Raw genomic sequence first — 20,081 nt, 5'->3', positions numbered from 1 at the left:
TGTAACAACTTATAGATCTCCACTGGCAAGACGATCATCGAGTAAGAAAATCAGTCAGTTAAATGCTTTCATACTAAATGCATCTTGTGCCTTTGCCACAACAAATGTGATTGATTAGCTGTCTCGAGAAATTTATAGCCTTTGATAAGATTGCACCAAAGGAAGTGCTTTGTTAGTTTTAAATGGAGAACAAAAAGAGATTTTTGATGTTCCTCGTTACTAGTTTTCCACTTGTGATGGAGATAAAATACAGTAAAGTGCTTTTTCCTCTTACGTACAAGGGCTCTTCTGCCTTTCATACCTGGTAGAATTGTGTGGCCCACTTTGTATTAGTATGAATGGCAGTTGCCTTGTAAATGTGATGGCCGTGAATGGGTGAATAGTCTTTAGTCTCTTATTTTGTCCTTTGTCTTTATGTTTTATTCACTTTTACCCTCTACAAAAGAGCTTTAATTTAGACCTGAGACAACAGTGGCGATGCTCCAGTTCATTATAGATCTAGTGGCAGTTTTATTTCATTTTGATGTTCTTTATATTTTGATGGGTGTACTAAACAGTAGAAGCTATTTTAATCAAAAGAAAATTTCAATGAGAGCATGACCTATAAATAGTGGCTTTGTAAGAGTCACAAAAGTTTCTGTTACACATTTGGAAATTATTTCCACGACTTAACTGCAAAGGGCAAGTAAATCACCCCCTTTTAAGAGTTAGAAAAAGGAGTGTTTTTCAGGATCTTTAGTTCTGTTACTGAGTCATTGTATCATCTCGGCTAATTAATTTCACCTTTTATATGCTTCAGGATTTCCATCTGTGAATGAACTAATGACATCTACTTACAGCCAGTATTGTGAAGATTAATTAATTGACATTATTGAAGTATCCTGAGGTGGAAGTCCTAATGTAAGTACAAAATATGATTACTGATACTTTCTAATTAATCAGTTCACAGTAGCCACCATGTGGAATCATATTAGTTTAGAGCAAACAAACACTGGATTGTATTTGAAATCTCTGGGTGTTTTCTTCAGATTTCTGTTTTTACATGTTATTTGAATCATCTTTCTCAGCAAGTGTAAGAATCTCCCTTCCTCCTGTGGCTCTTACAGGGGATGTGGGCTTGACTTAGAAGAAATATGTGATCCTAGCATTACATGTATTGTCCTTGCAGGCTTTGTTGCAGATACAGAAAGGCAACTTCAGGTTGCAATTTTCTTGCCTCCTCTGGTGTAACATTACTAACACTTTAAATGTGATGCCCTTTTTAAATGGAGATTAAAATGTTAGTGTTATGAAGGAGCAAACAGCATGGATCTAGTAATCCCTGTGCATTGGCTGGATGTTACTGAACATGAAGAAGGAGGGGAGGAGCAATGTCTTACGTCATGAGGCATCGGAAGGGAATTTATGTTGTGAAATTGTTCATAATTTATACGGATAATAAGATCCATTCTTACTCCTCATGGCTGGGATGCTGTTTGCACAATGATATGCCTACAACTGTGCAAATCTTAGGCCATGTGTTTAAAAATGGCAAGAATAGCTGGAAACAGTGGAATTTGTCTGTACCTAACTTTTCGTAGTTTTGAGTACAGAGTTGACAAAAAAGGTGAATGTAGTTGCTGCCTGTACTGCTTTCCAGAGACCAGTCACATTACTAAATGACTTGATCCACCTTTAGTTGGAAATAGAAGTCATAAGATATTTTCTGGAATTATTTGCAACTGTTGCACAAATGCAGACAGGGAGGTTTAAAGTTTCACAAGCATTCATATTTCTTTCTCCTTATGTCGTTTCTTTAAAGAAAAAAAGTCAATCACATGCAATTATGAAACTGCTTTGCGTCTGACACAGATGAAGATGTTTTCAGGCCACAAAAATGTAACTTTCTATGAGTAATTTTAATTAAAAACCCACTCTGGCAGAACATGTCCTCAATCTTTGGAGTCACATGGTTCTTGGAAAGCTCTTCCTTGGCTGTGCAGGAGGTCACTCTTTTAAGGAGAGAGTCTGTGCACAAACGTGCAGTGCTGCTAATGAGAGGAATTTCACACTTCTCCCCCCGACACAAGCTCTGTGTTCATCCTGCCAGCTGCTGTCTCTGAAGCCTTTGGTATTAGATGTTATAATGAGTGCTGGGCTTTCACCAAGCCAGTGCAGCAACGTGCCGTAGCTTTAGCTGCAGAGGTGGCTTCCAGAAGGTAGGGTCACCCACTCTGCAAAAATAAAAAGTATTTAAAAGTGGGGTCTCCTATTTGTCTCCGGGAACATCTCTGCTCTATGGATGTCCTTCCTTTCCCCAATGGCGATTTTCAAGCCAAACATCCCTTTCATCATCGCTCTGGCTTAGCAGCAAAAGTTGTCTGTCGATAATAGCAGGCTTTACTTCTTCCCCAGCTAACTGGTAGTCAGGCAGCCAAAGAATGGCCTATCCAAAATTAGGATATGCTCAATGTACCATCCGCTGGTGTTGTTCCCATCAGCCTAATTACATGACTTTTGGGTCAGACAATGTCTCATTGTGTGGCCCTTGGCAGCTACGGGACGCCTGATGCTGCATGAATGTCTAATGTGGAGTTTGATGGCTATGACTGAGGCTGCAGTTCCACGCTGGAATTGAAAACATCCGTGTAGTTTCCATAGAAAACCAGGTCAATGGTGCTTCCATAAACCATTGGCCCCAGGGAAAGCTGTTGGTTGCCTGTTGCCTGTACAAATCCATGCAGGGTGAGCAGTGTATGGTGCATTTCTCTTTCAGGTAAATGACAATTAATGAGTCAGATTGATTTAGTCTTTATTGACTTGTTTCAGAATCCTAATTTATGGCAAGAACCATCCCTTATCAATTTATCTCTATCTTTTCTTCTGTTTTGTGCATTTAAGAACACTTGTGAGGTATCTTATGAACACTGCAAGCATAATGAATGTGGCTTTGTATCGGTAGGTTAAAAAAATCTTTTTATGTTGTCTTTGACTGCAAAAATTTTTGGTAGAACTACCCTATCTTTACAATGCTTCCTGTAAAAATCTGCCTTTTTTACAGGCAAAAAAGAGGTATGAATGTAAAAGGCAATTCATTGTAGATGAAGGCTGTAATATGCTTGTTCATTTCAAAGGAGGATGTATAACTAATTACATTTTAATTGAATCTCTAACGTCAACAGCTGTTTTTAAGGGATCTTTTTAAGCTACATTTATTTTTAGTATTGTTTAAGATCATCTTTCTTTGCACGCATCTCCCTTCATGCATTATTGCCCTTTAAAAAGTTTTTCCTCTTTTAAAGTATCAACAAAAGCTAGCATATATTAAAGACTAAGCTGGTAAAATTTGGTTTTAAGATGCTGGGTATCTTTTCTGTGTAGCGAGGAAAAAAATATGACACCACCAAAATGTCCTTTGTTCTCTTTTTCTCCCAGAAGTAAAAGGTTCCAGTTCCAGACCAAACTGCCAAGGCCAGTTCTCAGCTGCCGGTGGTTTATGTTGGCTGGCTGTTATCAATTCTTCTTCAAGGCAGCTGCTAATTACAGTAACAGCACAACTATATCTTCAGACTGAGTGAGCCACACTGATTTAGTCCTTCCCCCACTAAATTAACAACGGCATCAGTGAATCTAACTGCTTTTCACATGAAAAAACATATCCAAACTTGGGCTTGGTTCTGCTGATTTTCCCGGAACTTGTGTGAGCCCATAAAGCTTCAGGTGCCATTGTGGCTTCTTAGTGTTCTTGGTTTTTAATTTCCAGCCTGGATCACCCAGAAGCAGGGGTGAAGGAAGAAGACTTTGCTCAGCCTGTAGAAGCTTGGAAACTCTTCCATGGGAACCACCAGTTCCTGCTGTCTCCCAGCGCTGCAGGACTTTGGGATGAGGGTCAGAGCCACACCGGTGAGCTCAGTCCTTGGCCTGACAAGTTCCAGCTCTGTTGCTCACTGTCTCTGCTCCAAGGGGACACAGCTGTCCCTGCTCCAGTCCACTGTCACCAGAGCAGCTGCACTGTGCCTGTGGAGGAAGGAGCTGAGTGCTCACTGCAGAGCAGCTCCCCACAGTCCGGCTCAGTCCCCCCAGCACCCTGTAGGCATGGCTGTGCTACTGCTGTGCCTGTCTCATCCACGGTAAAATCCTTTAGGGGCATCTCCCAGCCCTGTGAAGCAGTGAAACCCACCCTCTGCTCTGATCAGAGGGTTTGGTTCATGTCACGGTGTGTTTGCAGGAAGCCTGTGTCTTGCTGATCACAAGCTGTTCTTTCCCTACACTTGCTGGGATTCCTGCAGCTATAGGATTAACCCAGAGAAAAGATACCCTCTGTGATCTCCTCTGCCCCCCCCATCACCTCTCCTCTTGCTGAACTGGATGTTTTTGCATGATTCAGAGTCTTGAGCACTCCAGAAATGGAGGGAATTATTTGAGAGGTGATTGCTGTATTGCTGTGCAGGAATATGTAGCTGATATTCGTTTACTATTTTCTGTATAATTCTGTAATTATTTTGTATTCTGTAAGTTCTGCTCTAATTTTCTGTAAACATCAAAGCCCAATAATCATGAGAGCCTTGTGTTGGTTTTGGAAGGTAGTTCTATTAGGGATTGGAATAGTAATGTAGTTGCTAAAATTGCATAAACAATAAATAAGAATTCATTATCTCTTGCAGCAAACTAGCCAGTAGGTTCAGAAAGACTTGACATCTGAGGGTAAGGTAATAATGGATGTAGTGGCAGTAAAATAATGGCAAAGCACAAAAATGGGTGAATCTTCTAGTTAACACCTGCAAATGCACAGTAATTATGTTTTCAGTGGGAAATGGAGCTTTGTGAGACCAATGATTTGCAAGAGCAGAGTTGGCTCCTTGTATTTTAGTGTTAAATTTTTCTTCTCTCCTTATAAGTGGACTGCACCTAATTTTGATTATATTAGGCAAGTGTAAATCACAGTTAACACTGGTGACATCACTATAATTGCAAAGTATTGGAGTCAGTGTATTTGAGAGAAAATCAGACCTGTTTGGTCAGATTCCTCAGAGGGGGAGCCTCTGAAAGCAGAGCAAATTCACATCAGTGATAGAAACTATCCCAATCCCAACACTGCTGTAAATGAAAGCTGAATCTCACTAGTTTAGTGCCATGGCTGGAATAGGATTTTTGATGGAGCATGCAACAGCTCTTACAACAAAAATATCTTTTATTTCAAGAGTGCAAAGCAGTCAGAAACACTGAAATATATGGTGTTCCTTCAGTGTGGTGAAGGACACTCTGATGTCCACTTCTGATGGATGGGTCAGCCATTCCTGGAGCAGCTCAAACCATTTTAATGAACTGATGGGGTAACTGAGACTAAAAATAATCCTTGGGGAGCTTGATTTAGCTATTAAATAGGGAATTAGTCTTGGCTTGCTGTATTAGGGTGCTGTGAAGATAAGCTGACTGCCATTAAAACATGCTTAAAATTCTGGATTGGAGAGCACAATAGAAATGTGAAGCATCTTGTTATGTTAGATGCTGTGAAATTAGCACCGTGGGTTATCCCTAGCATTTATCAATAATTTCTCTGTACTGGGGCAGAGAAACAGATTCAGTAAGAAACATGCCACAGTTGGGCTGACAGAGCCTGCAGTGAAACAGCATTTTGATTTGTTAGGCTCTCAGAACTTTGCTTAATGTGTTACTACTTTTTTGTATTAGGGCTGATTGAATCACATAAAACTGAATTCCAGGAGCTGAACAGCTACATGGCATTGTATTAGGAGACGTACCCATCACTCCAGGATTGCTTTCCTGGTGTCAACAGCTACTCTGTATCAGGGATGCTCTTCTGTGTCTGGGAAACTGCACTACAGTTTGTGCAAGATAAGCATGTCTTGCATGCTGGGTAATTGAAAAGTTGTGTAACTTGACTGGTGTAATTTTCAATAATATTTACCAGTGGATTCCATATATTGACTTTTAGATCTACTGTCATGTTGGATTACTATCAGATAATAATTTCAATTTTTAAATTTGTTTTTGTGTGTTTTCACAGGTAACACTTGTTTAGCAGAGAGGCATGCAGAAAAGTCCTGCATGGTGTTTTATCCAGCCTCTCTCCTACCTTTTGCCTCACCGGTCACGATCGTGTACAGAGAAGCTGCAGCAGATGAATTGTGCAGAGAGATGGTGAGGATTTGCCCTGATGCATTGAAACACTCAGAGTATGAGAAGTCATGCCAAGCTATCTGGCCAGCACGTGCCTTCTTTCTGAACTCAGTGGATCTAGGCTTTTTCTGCCATGTGCATTTGCTGACTGACAGCAAGGAAATGTTTTGTTGCCTGTGCGCTCACACACGTAAAGCTTCACAGAGCAGGTGTGTTCTGTGTGGCTGATAATTTGGGAATATGTGTTGTCTCCGTGAGAAACATGCTTTTCCTGCTGTGAGAGCTATTCAGGTTATCTGTGTATAATACCATGAACTGGAAGAGAAAGGGAATTTGTGCCCTTTGAAGAAACTCCTCCAGATTCTCTTCTGTCTCTCTTCAGTGTGATACACTACTATTTACATTCTTTATTATCTCTTTTCCCCAGCTCTTGCTCCAATCTTTCAGGCAGTTGAGTCTGGCTTTGGGCTTGCTGGAGGATGCAGGTTTTCATTTCAACATGTTACTGGATTTTTTGGTTCTGGAGCAGAAACCAGCCTGTCTCACAGCAGCTCCTTTTTGCATTAGACCCTGTCAGGTCTCTCCTGCACTGATGCACTGATTAAAAGCTTAGTTATTTATTCATTTCCTCTTCACTACCTTTAGGTATATGCCTGGACTTAGGAATGATCAGTTATGTTTTTTTCATCTTGCCTCGCTCTTTTTGTTCTCCTATATCAGGATGGGAAACCGTGGTGTAGGTACTGGATTCACCCCTGGAAACCAGTGTTTTTGACCCATTTATCTGTACAAATTATCTTTCTGGATTATCTTTTCTGATTTTCTGGTTAAAACAGGCTAACATTGAAGACTCCATGCCCTTCCTTTTTTCCTTACTGACTCGCAAAATATAGCAGAACTTTTCCATTTGCAGGCCTGACAAGCAGCTACCTGACTGTGTGAAACACTTGCAGGCACAAAGTGAGAAGTGGAGGTTGGGGAAGAGAACTGGGTGGAATAAAACTTTTGAATCCAGATGTTCCAGTCACACAGGGAGATGTGTCTTGTTTCTGAGAAATGAGCATTTGCAATCACTGGGATAATCTGCTGGTACCTATCTAGACAGGTGCTGCTAAACCTCCTAAATTCAAATAGTTTAATTTTGAAGGAAAACCTACTGGTACAAACCAGTCTGAAGACACCTTTCTGCATGCAAATGGGAAAGGGGGGGCCTTATTTCGAAGCACAAATGTAACAGACAGAGCAAAATGGGGGAAAGTGAAGATATACTGGAAAAGCAACACAGAGGGAAGAGCCAAGTGTCAGGTAAAGAGCCTTTTTTGGAGAATTTGCAGTGTTATGGCTGCACTGAGGACCACTAGCACTGCTCTCTAAAAGCTGCTTGGTTATTGGAAATGAAGGGGAAATTCCCTGTCAGATCAATTGGTGCTTTAGATGGCACTTTCCGTGTTGTAAATTTAATTTGCTTTCTTTTTTTTTTTTAGCATAAAATTTGATTAAACTCCAGGCAATTCCTTAGAATTTGAAGAGAACATATGCAACACAGCACTGGGACATGGTATGTTTTCACAGGTGTTGTGATCATTAATGAGGGGCTGCTCATGATGCAGGTTATCACCCGGTGATATAAATATGATCTGAATCAAGACGCACGGCGCAATCACACTTCTGTCAAATTAGCCAGGATGAATGATGCAAAGTTGATGCAGCTTTATGTTTTCAGATTAGCTTTATGCCTGCTGTGGGAGGACAGCTGACAGTGAGCCAGGCAAGGTTAGCAGCTGATCTGGTGTAAAGTCTTCCAGTACAGAGTCACCCCATTAAAAATGTTAAAAGAAGTATGCAAAGTGAATTTGATTGACCCAGTGCTTTCCATCCAGTGGTCACAACATTGTGTAATGCCATAAAAGCAGATTTAGCTTCTCTTTTGGTCACCAGCACAGCTCCCTGAGGTTCAGTTTTCCTAGACCTAATCAGGGGCTTGGGCAACCCCAGTCTGAGCTCAGCATGTCGATGGGCAGCCTGGCAGGTGCTGTGTGGGATGAGGACTGGTTGTGGCTATGTGTGGAGAGCCCCAAGCTGCACTTGTACCTGAATTGTGGAGAAGCAATTGTTTTGGGGTTGATGTTTTTTCTAGGTAAGTGTATGCAAGTTATAATTCTGAAAAGATACCTGTTTCCAGTACAAGCTGGAGAAGAATGAGCTCCCCTGAAATGGCAGGTTAATATCTGGATTTTTGTTAAAGATAGTTGCATTCCCTGGAGCCAACTGTTAAAATCTCTGCTGATTTCCAAATGGGCATTAAAGGCTTTCTTCACCCAGCTCTGTCTCCCCTCTGTGCCTCCTCCCTGCACCCTCTGGCTCCAAAAGAAGCCCAGAGCTGAGAGAATGGATATCCCATGTGTGATCACTGAGCCCAGCATGTTACTGTTCATTCTCTCAAAAATGAAAAGTCATTAAAAGTAAAGATGATGGATAAGTGGTGTTTAATCAAGAGCTGTCTTTAAGTGGGTTCAATTGTGAAGTAGCAAAGGGTTAGAGAGCCTAATTTCCTTATAATAAATGGGTCCACTTAAATTTGGTCATCAGAAAAGGGTAATCCATGTGTTGTGGAATAAGGAAACATCACTGCTTAAGAACCAGAGCATTGATTTCCAGTGGTTTTCCCCAATTTTAATATTTGTGTCAGGAGGGGTAGGTCTCCTTTCTACACGAAAGACAGTCTGGAACAAATAGAGAAGTTAGAAATACTGGTGCAGTTTTGGAACCCCCTTGAATGTGGCCTCGATGCCACGTTTCTCTGTAGTTTCTCCCCTCAGTGCTCGGTCAGTCAGGATCTGTGATCACCCACTGCTGCACAACAGGCTGGTGGAGGCCACGGGGAAAGGGACTGCTCTGGAATTGCACCTGAGGTACTTTCCATGTTGTTTATGCTTATTACTGATAGGAGTGAAGAGGCTTCACAATCTTCTGTTGCTGCAGCTTTGGTCAAATGGTTCCATATGTGACTGTGTTAAAAGTTATTTAACATGAGGTTTGGGGCTTCCCCCCCCCCCCCCAAGAAAAAAAGCAGTGGCTGCAAGAGAAATTTCTCCTTAACAGTTTCTCCTAAGAAGGTGTATGTTTGTCACATGGCTGCTCTTGTTCAAATCTATAAAGAAAAGGGGAAATTGTGGCCAAGGAGGCTCCTGCTTGGAGGTATCAGTCTTTTCTCTTGGTTAGCTGAGGGCTGGGGAGGACTCTTGGTGATTGCCTTCTCTTTCATCTTCGTCATGTCACAAGAAACAACTGCTGGGCAAGGCATTGGTAGAGGAGATGTCAGCCTTGTGTTTTCTCAGTACAGGATGGTGTTGACTTCCAAGTTGTCTTTTTCACCCAGAACAATACAGTAACCACTGGTGACAATAACTGAGCTGTATAGAAGCCAGCTCCTTCCACCTGTCTGCTGAGGAGTATCTTGCTCCAGTGGAGCTGTTCTGACTGTCCTGGGAGTCTACATGACATCAGTGAAGTTTTCAGTCATACTGGATGAAAATAATTCTGTGAGAGCATATTAGGCTTGCCTATTAATCTAGAGATGAGCTTTTGAACTGATGTTTAAACCTCATTTTCTGCCCTCTTCGAAATGGAAGGAAGTCACCCAAGTAAGAGATTGGAATTGATTCAGTTGTATTTTCATTTTCTTTGTGATAAATGTAACTTTCCCTTTCCCTCTCTGGAGAATGCATGCCCCTCCTCCCGCTGGAGTGGATCAGCACTGGCATCTGTGCAAACCTTCTTGCTCGGGTTTCCCTACTGGGAGTTTTCCACCCTTGCTGCCCACACTGGCTCTCTAGAAACCACCTTTCCTTCAAAATCCCTCAATTAACTGTGAATGGTGCCAGGAAAGAGCCTGACCCCATTATACTTTTTCTGTGCCAAACCTGGTTGCTGGCAGAGGAACTCTCCAGATGGTTCAGCTTTTGCCACTTTTCCTGTTCTTCCCAGATAAGCCGACTGACCCGGGAGTCCACTTGGCCGTGGAACAATTTAAGCTGTACGTAGTCACATGAGAAAAATAAAAGTGAAAAGCCAGTAAAAGTGTGGTTTCTGGGCCAGGCATTAACTGGGCTGTGGCAGAGCTGTTTTCTGGTCCCAGATCTGCTACAACCATCATCTGTAATTTTAGGCAGGTCCCTTAAAGCCTCCGTGTCTGCCTTTCTGGTTTGGTCAAATGGAGGGAGCAGTGCTCCTTGTCAGTCTGATGGCTGTGCTTTCTGTTGTCCATCCTTTGAGGCAGGGCTTCTCTTTGTTTAGGGGTTACCCAGCATGATGGTGAGCTGATCTTGCTTGAGGTCCGTGCAATCTCCAGTAATAGTAACACAGACAATCAGTTAACTGACTCAGAAACAAGTATTCAAACAATATGCCTGTGAGCTTTCTCTCTTCATTGGATTTTATTATGATGTGTTCTTGTTTGATTTACTTTATACCTCTAGGAATATTTATTTAGTTTATTTATGACATTACGGTATTCTTAGAAAACCAGGACATGGTTCTGAGTGGTCAGAAGGATAATTCCTTTATTCTTGTTGCTTCTCGTGTAATAATCATAGCCTTTATAAATACCTACTTCAGGCACTGAATGTATTAAAATTCTTGCATAGTTTTTCCTCTCTCAGATATGATGAAATACCTACCCCTGGCTGGCTGGATTCGGACCCTCTGCTTGGGCTGTGACAGCCACATTACTCCACACTCAATGCCACTGTGACTGCCAGACTTCCAGCACAAATAAGAGAACCTGGTTAACAGCAATAGTATGCACTTTATTTTTCCCTTTCAGAGGTTATATCTGGTGACTGTGTGACTGGAACAATGAGACTAACCTCAGTTTTACAGTAACAAAGCTTTCTGGGTAAAGTATATCTTGACTGACATACAAGTAGCTGTAGCTTTGCTGCACAATGGAGAAAATGACTTCATTTAACAGCTTTCTGTGCCAAGAAAGAAATAAAACAGTTCTGAGAATGTTGAAGATTTTTTTCCTGTTTTAATTTTAAACCTAAAAGAAAAAGCTGTTGCCATATAAGTCCAAGTCAATGGAATATATAAATCTTTAAAAAGGTTTCATAAAGTAATAATGACTTTAGTATATGTACCAAATGAGATTAAAGAGCTACATTTGGTTCTAATACAGAGTTTCACATTCAAAAGGACCATCAGTTTCCTGTTTAAAATCTACTTATATTGAACCAAATGGAGTTCAAACATAATGCCATTGTATTTCAGACATTTATCTTAATTTAAAACAGCTGAAAAACATTAATAAAATAGCAAGGAGATGTAGAGGTATAGGCATTTCTCCCCTCCTCTTCTGCTTTTTAAAATAATGAACTCAGATATAACATGCCCCTCCTTACACTGTTCTACCTGTCTGCAAAGGACAAGGAGCACAGTGTCAGCCCCTTGGAACTGTAGCACTAACAGTGCTTCACAGGAAGGGGTGAAGAACTTGACTGAAACTTGCTTCACCAAGTGTCCATTTCTGAACAGGGGGGTTAAACAACGATTTGTTGAGGCAGTTTTTACCTCGAGCATCTTCAGGAAGCATTTGCAGTACAAGCACACCAAGCTGAAACTCACCAGCCTGAACTGTCCCACCTTATGGCTTTGATCCCAGTCTCCTCCTTTCCACTGAAAATTCTCCCTCTACCATCACTGTCTTTAAGCACCTAACATCACAAATCATACCACAGTGCATTTTACGTGTCCTTTGTGTGAATTTCACCTTCCCTGTTGCAGTTCCACAGAGGATTGCTAACTCTCTGCCAGTCGAGCTGTTCAGAATTATTCAACTTCTTGAAGTTCTGAATTATTGCCAATAAAAATCAAAGCTGATTTCTGTTTTCCTATTTGGAATGTTTTCTCCCAGGAGGAGACAGTGAGTGAATAAAATGAATGATAAGGGCAGGAGAGGTCAGTTTTAGCATATATGCTTGAAAGGTGCTAAGGGGGGCTGGGTCAGTCTTGTGCCAGGTGCTGTACAAACACAGAGAGGAGCCCAGTCTTGCTTTTGAAGGTCTGTAACATAAGCAAGCTTTACAATAGTTTTCCAGTGAGTTTTCACAGTAGAATAAATTACCTCAAAACCCCTTCAGAATTATAAAGGAATCTTCTAGTTTGATGTTCCACTTATGTGGGAACACCTTTTCCCCAAAGACGCCCGATATCCCACCAATCAACATATCTGTCTAATGGAATAATGTGAGAATGTAGCTTTTATTATCAGGCTCTTCCCAGGGAACCTGAGGTACTTTGTAGTGCTATATTCTTTGCAGTTCTCAGAATCATGTGCATTAAAGGTTGCTTAACAGCTGGTGAGTCACACAGTTTGTTCTTTGAGCTCGAATGCTCCATTAGGACACATCCACTAGAGGTATTTTAACCTTTGAAAAAATCAATACAAGTGGCTTAAGCATTCTAGGTTTTAAGAAAAAAAACATACATCCCCAAACCAACAAAACAGAAGATTCTAAATAACAACAAACTGCCTGTATGATATTTCATATATTAAACTCTGTTCTGGTGGGTGTGTCTTAGGGGTGTAGCATTTGCTAGAGAGCAGCAGTTCTCTAAAAAGTCACTGTCCTTGGGCACCAGACAAAGCTGAGTCTGGAGAAAGTAAAATGTTTTCTGAGTTAAAAAAATCTCTAGGTAATTTTCTCAGCATTGCATGGGGGGACAGACATAGCACTTGGAAGAGTACTCCCTAATTTCGCTGGGGAGTTGGTCCTTTCCTTAAACCATAAACTGTATTTACTGCAGATAATTGCAAATATGGCTTATGTATACCAATCCACAGTGCTTGACTAAGTAGTCAGAATGAGAGAAGAATTCTGTGGGCAGTATGTATTTCCCTCTAGTTTAAATGTACCCAATTTTAAATGAGTTGAACTACTCCTGCTTTAGCCAAACTTCTTGAGGAAATGAAGTATATGCTCCCACTTTGCTGGTCAGTGCCAGGACTTCTCCTCTGTGATATAACGTGGTGGAGAAACCCTGATTTGAATCAAATTTGACTGTGAGATGAAGGGCTGAAGGATATTGCAGTCCTCCAGATTTCATAAGAAGAAGCAGTCCAGCAGAGGGAAAACAAATCAGTGCTCCCTTTAGGGAAAATGCTGCAGGGTTCGGTCAGTTGCATTATTAGACACCTGAGAATCCAACCCTCTGCCACGCACACACACGACATAACTGAAGAAAACCAGATTTCTGAAGTGCAGCCTGTGGAATGATTCCTTTGCATGAAAAGGCAAAGTGGTTTGATTTTTCTCTTACGCTATAACCTCGGCGATTTTATTCCTCATTGTCTCCTCGGGATAACTAAACTGGCTCTATAATCACCAGCCCCATATCATAACTCCTGGGTTGCCTCTGCTCTGGGCTCTTCAGCATCAATTTTATCCTCAGCATGAGGCAGAGGTCTTGCAATGCCTTCTACCCTCTGAGCCAGCTGGCTTGGGATGCGGCCACAGCTTTTCTCCTTGTGTGTGGCTGAGGGACACGTTGGTGGCAGGGCTGGCTGGGAGCAGTTTTGGGTCACCACCCCATGCTGTGGGCAGCATCTAAGCCAGCAGGGAAACCCTGGCCAGACCAAGGTGGGTTCTGGATCCTGCTGAAGCCTCTGGATGGTGAGCAGAAGCAACGACAGCCCAGTCTGAGGCAGAGACAAGCTGCCTCTTTTTAGGATATGGTCCAAAGCTGCCAGTCAGGCTCAGTGTCCCAAGTCTTAGGTGGGGCACAGGGTATCTGTCTTTGCTCAGGGTGGAGCCTGGATCTGGTGGGAGATCAGCCATTTGGCTGTGCTGGAGGATGGGCTGTGCTGACCTCCCCGCGATGGTGCGTACGACTGTGACACACTGCTGAAATCAGAGAGGATTGCTGTGAGGCAGAGCACAGGGACAGGAACAGTGCTCTGTATGAGGAGAATTTTCTGGTACTTAATGCCATGAGAATGTCAGAAGAGTTAATGGCAGATGTGGTTGTGAAAATGTTCTGTATTTTTAGACAACCTTTAATTAAGACACTCTGTATGTAGCAGCGACCAAATAATATGCTGCCACTTGAAAGCTGTCAGGAGGGAAAAGTGTACAAAGCTTCTAGATGCAACCCTCTTTATTTTTATCTGAAAGTGAATTAGGAAACCTTTCCAGTAACAATAACTGTCCTTTCACGTGAAATGATTTATTTAATGCATACTGTAAATACTTTGGACATCTATATGGATTTATACTTAACCCCTTTCACTTCATGTTGTTTAATCTAGCCTCATATTAAAAAGATTACATCTGAGAGCTGAATGGGTTTTGTGATCCCAGCCTTTTCTTCTGAGGCTAATGTTTTATATAATTATTTTGATACAGCAGATTTTTTCCATCCTCTTGTAAACCTTTAAAAGGGGTGAACAGGCCTTTCAGTGTTTTCGTTTGGATTAAATGAAGAGAAAACAAATGTATAGTGTACAATTCAATTTCAAACTTGAAGATGCCATTATTAATAGATTATTTATTTGCCTTTAGGGTTAGAAAGATGCTAAGATGATAGAAGATTCTCCAATAGAGCACTAATTCTTGCTTTGATATCACAGAGAGATAAAATTTATCACATAAGCTTGAGTTTAGATGGAAAGCAGTGAGGTTTCAATAAATCAAGACACAGGAAATCTGAAAGAATTTTATAAGCATCATTTTGACATTTGTAAAATTTTGATACCCATCACTGTTAGAATAAACCCACTGTAAGTAGCAATTAAATTATTAGTTAGCCAAGATATTGTGCCCACTTACAGAATTAAATTGGTTAATGTATGTAAACTGTTCCAAGCCTGCCTCACAAGCTGTGTTTGAGATAAGCTGAGCAGTGTGCAGAGGATGACCAATACCCTCCCAGGCTGGGAGTGGAAGGCAGTCTTAAAAATTGCAACACCATTCAGTTTTCTGTGTGCAGGTGGATATTCATTTACAGACTTGCTCTGTCGCCTCTGGAATTACAAAACCTCCACAAGGCAGAATCAGGCCCAATTTTGCCTTCTGCAGGACAATTTATGTTCAGCTGAAAGGGCACCCAAGTGGAAAACCTGGCAGGTGTGCTTATTTTCTGGCTTCTCAATTCACTTTCAGTGTGTCTCCTTCATTCTTCGTGTTTTGTTAATTTTGTTGTCGGTGGATGCTTTGATATGCTAATGTGGAAGGAGAATTTGCCAGCAGTTGCACAGAGGGGGCAGTCCCTAAGCCTGGAAGGCTGATCAGGGTGTTCCTGTAAGTCCACACCACTCTGCATCACAGCTAACAAATGCCATGCTGCTTTCTGCTCTGTACCTGTCCCCACCTCACTGATACCTTCTGTAACAATGTCTTGCTTACTGAAATTGTTTAAAGCATCTACATAATGCTATTAATATGTATTCTATAGCAATAGAATTAAAAATGCTAACAATATCTGTAGTCAGGGGTAATGCTCAGAGGAATTTTTCTTGGGTTTTCACATTCTAGCTCTTCTAAGGTCATGTGTAAAAGCTCACTGAAACGCTCTCCATGTGTGGGAAGAATGGTAAGGAAAGAGGTAAATGTCTATGGGTTTTCAGGCTTCAGTTTGTGCAGGTGAGTTGGCCCTTGTGCATATGGGTATGGATTGGTTTTGGTAGTGTCCTTCAGGTGAAGAACACAAAAAAGCATCAGAAGAACATGTCCTTTTGCTAAAGCACAAAATTATTATTATTTTTTAATTCAAGAGCTCTCTGTAGTTCAGTAAGCTTTTTGTACTTCTCACACCCTTATTTCTTTGGCAGGCAAAGGAAAAATTACCTGATTACTCTGTCTCTTCAAGTGCTTTCTAGCACATCAGTATTTTGTGGTGGATCAGAAACCAGAAGAAGAAGAAAACAGAGGATCCATTTCTCATGTTATTTTTCAGAGAATCTCTTCTAATACCTCTGGGAATGGTGCCACATATCTCGAATATCGGCATCTGAACCAAATTTGATGTCTTTGCTTGCACTGAATAGCACTCGATTCTGCTAGTAGACTACAAAAATGCTTGAAAGCTGTTAGTCATAAAAATGCTACCTCCCAAAATAGTACTTCAGGCAGTGACATACAGGAGCCAGAAATCAATGGGATTAATAGTAGTGCAGGTGATAATGATTGTTACCAGAGGCACGAGAATTTGTTCCTGAAAGGCTCTTTTTGAACACCATATATTGGTGGTTAACAGCGTTCAAGTGTCAGAAAGACAAATTTTGCACTGAAGGTGATGTCTTCTGTTGGACTGGCTCCTACAGTCAATTCCATGGTCACAACTGTAGGCACACAAACTCTTCTTCAGGGCTGATACTTCAGCCCTAGAAAAAAAGAATGTATGAAGTATAGTACTTTCATTTCAGTGGCAAAGTGCCCAAGCTGGTGTGCCTGGACCAGTTACCCATGACACCCGGGCTTGATCAAAATCTGTCCTGGAAGAACAACCGGCATATGGAAAGGGGAGGGAAAATACAGACTCATCAAAAACTGGAACAAAGTGACACTGTCCCTGCCAGTTTTGGTAAAAATAAAATAATAGGGCTGTCAGTGTCCTGGGTTGCTAATGAGCTGTGATAGATTGAGAGACCTTGATTAATTTTCTGTGGAGGTGAATAGAGGAGACCAGCTCCTGACGTGTTACTCCGGTGTAACCAAGGGGTGGGCCTGTGCCTCAGACACGTATTCATGAGCTTTATTAGAGATATTTTGACAACGAGTTCACTGTGGCTGTAAACCCCACTGAAATAGCTGGATAAAAACTTTGGTGATTAACTTGTATTAAGTTGTTACCAGCAGTCTCAGAGCTGGTTTGGAAGGAGCTGTGATAACATCTATAGGAGTGCTGTGTGCAGCTGTATGCCTCATTTGAGCTATTACCACTTATGCATGAATATACATAACATGATAAAGGCAGGTATTTTTCCTGTTGTCACCTGAGCTGTGAGAGCAGAGCTAAAGGAAAGAGGTGTTAGTTGGTCACTTGTTGTATTTTGGCTTATTTAGCCAGCAGACAGCCAAATAGCTTCTTTGAAGGTAGCATCTGCTGTAACAGCCTCAATTACCTAGTTAAAAATGACTTGCAAGCTAGCAGGCAAGTTTAGCCTGGTAGTACTGTATAAAAAAGCTGTTTATGCTATTTTTCAGTATTTGTTCAATATCACACAGTGCTCAGGCTTGACTCTAATTACATTTCTATGCACCTGAATATCAAGGGGCTGTGTGGCAGCTGAAGGTGATCACTGCAAGACCCATGGCTTGATGTGCTTCAGCTGCTAAGCTGCTGGGTGGGGCTGTACAGGGATCATTAAAAGCCCCAGTGCTTACTGGGTGGGTGCTAGAGGTGTGTTTTTTAGGTTTTGTTCTGGTTTATCTCCCCACTCCCCCACTTCTACCCCCTGTCATTTTCTTCTTCTTAGGGCTGTATGGTTTAGTTGGGTTTAAAAGTGATTTGCCATGTCCTTTCTGCCTTTATTCTGGCTGCAGTATACCTCTGAGGACATGCTTTTTAGTTGCTCTTTATTCTTATCTTCAGGAATTCTTTTCCTAAAAGAGAGGCTGTAGTGATTTTTCTGGCAGGATGTTGCTGTTGTAGCAGCAGAGGGCTGTGGGCCCTCACTAGAAATGTCAACCCTTTGCCATGAGGCAGTGTGTCTGCATCTGCAGTGCTTCTGATGTGTGCTATCATGACTTAGTGAAGAGATTTTGACAGGAGGCAGCACTTCAGAGGGTAAGTTAAAAGCATTATGCACTTGCTTCACTAAACTGGAAACACAATTTTACTTACAGTACCTGCTAACAAAGAATTGCAATGACTAATCTTCATTTAGAGGCTTCAGTCTTACACTGCACACAGCTCGTCATTTGAGATACGTCTGGGGAGCCTGACTGTGTGCTCAGTGAGTGCCTCTGTGATGCCAGCCTGGCGCTCAGAGATGGTGTCTGTGAGCCTCACAGGGGAATCCTTGTGCTGCTGTCAGGTGGGTTTGGAGAGCAGGCACCTGGTACTGCTGTTCTTGGGCAATGAATGTTTTACAGACTCACAGTGAACTGAACTGCTTTTTGTTAGAGGTTATTGTGCTGGGTTTAGGGCTGGTCCTTGCTGAGCACAGCTTTGGTCTCTGCAGCTCTTGGACTCCTCACTCCACGAGTTGGGACTTCAGTTGACATGTACCGGTGGTCTAGGTCTATTGATTACTCCCACTGTTACCATCTTCTCTTCCACGTTAAACTTTTGAAATTTTCTCTAATAAATACTGCATGCCATCTCCCAGAGTCTCTTCCAGTAAAGCTGAAAGAGCTTGGAAACCAGTTCCATCAGGCTCTCCCTTGACTCACATGGATAGGAGTACACCTTATCTCTAGGTGGAAATAAGTAGACCTTTGCTGAACCAAACAGTAGAGGTCTTTTGGCTCTCTAGGGAAGCAACTACTAAGAAACTGCACAGTATCTATGTGGAGCTGGATGTATCTTCACCATAGCTCTGTGTTTTTCATGAACATGAGGTTGCCCATGTCTGCCCAAGGGACGGTGACATGTACATGGTGAAGAGGGGACAATCAGTGTAGCCTGTCCTTTTTTACCTTTGAATTTCCTTCTTGCCTGCATCTGGTCAGCAATGTTTTCTGTTGCCTTCTCACCCCTTCAGCAATCTTTTTCTTCTGTTCATGCTGCATTTTTTTAGCTCTTTTGACCCTCTGGTCTCCTCAAGCCCTTTTGGGAAGTGTTTAAGAATAGTTTGCATGATGCTGTATTGAACTTCCTATCTTGCTGCTTCCAGAAGAGCTCCACACCAACCTCCAAAGCACTGTGGCTATCAAGCACTGTCATTCTCTTCTGTTGTACTGAGTAGCTTTGTGTTGTGGGCTCCTTGCAGCAGCGAAATTCCTTGTCGTTACTTTCCTGTCTGCCGTGAGTCGATGTTTACACCAGCGTGCTGTATCAATACCTCTTAGCCTGAGTCACAAAATGAGACATGCCTTACTTGACATGGGAACACATGCTCTTCCATAAGCATTCATTATTTGTGGTCACTGTCAGGCAGATCAAGATTAACCCTGATAACTGCCAGAGGAGAGGAGTGGAGCTGTGCTCTGGCTGCTGCTCTGAGAAGGCAGCAACGAGAGGGGAGCAGCCACACCAAGGCTCCCTCCTTGCCTTGGATGGCCGGTGTTTGCCTGTCATCTTCCACTTTTGTCCTTGGAAAGGCAACACTGGAAAGGAATTCCCATTAACAATTAATGTTTTTTTCAGTTAAATCACAATAGGCTGGTAGCTAGTAGCTGGATTACTGAGACTACCTCTCCAAATGAATGAAAATAGATTTACTGGTGCATTTGTGTTCTTTTTGCTACCTCTTCCTCATTCAATATGTATTCTTTTTTTTTTTAATGAAAAATCATATTTTTTTAATTTTTTCCCCATTTTTTGACAGTGCCTAAACACCCCACACATGGACCTGTGTTCTATGCTGTAAAGACAAGCAATAGGGCAGATCAGAAGGACTGATGATATCTGTTACATATTTCTTAACATGGAATGAGCTTTTTGGGGCTGAAGCCTCTTTCTTTTGTTCATTTATAGGGTGCTAGTTGCAGTGGAGTCTCAAGCCTATGTTTTACAGGAGCTACTGGATATGCATCACAGCTCTGTTTTGTTTCATGGGTCTCTTGATACATGAGTTGCTGATTAAGACTTTTAAATTCATTTCAAAGAGCTCTTAGTGCTGTGGTATCTATCTGTGTGACCTTTTTGCTTGCAGGCAAAATATCTGTTATCTCCCTTTAAAAAAGCATCAATTACACAGCTAGGATTTTTAAAGAATTTTAATTTTTCAGCTGCAAAATTCTCCTTTAAGGATAGTCAGGAAATGGGTATCTAGTAAGAGTGCTTGGGAAATGCCA

Source organism: Chiroxiphia lanceolata, chromosome 12 (assembly GCF_009829145.1).
Source record: "Chiroxiphia lanceolata isolate bChiLan1 chromosome 12, bChiLan1.pri, whole genome shotgun sequence".
NCBI classification, from domain to species: Eukaryota; Metazoa; Chordata; class Aves; order Passeriformes; family Pipridae; genus Chiroxiphia; species Chiroxiphia lanceolata.
The sequence above is the reverse complement of the archived record's forward strand: the minus strand, read 5'-3'. Positions refer to the sequence as shown.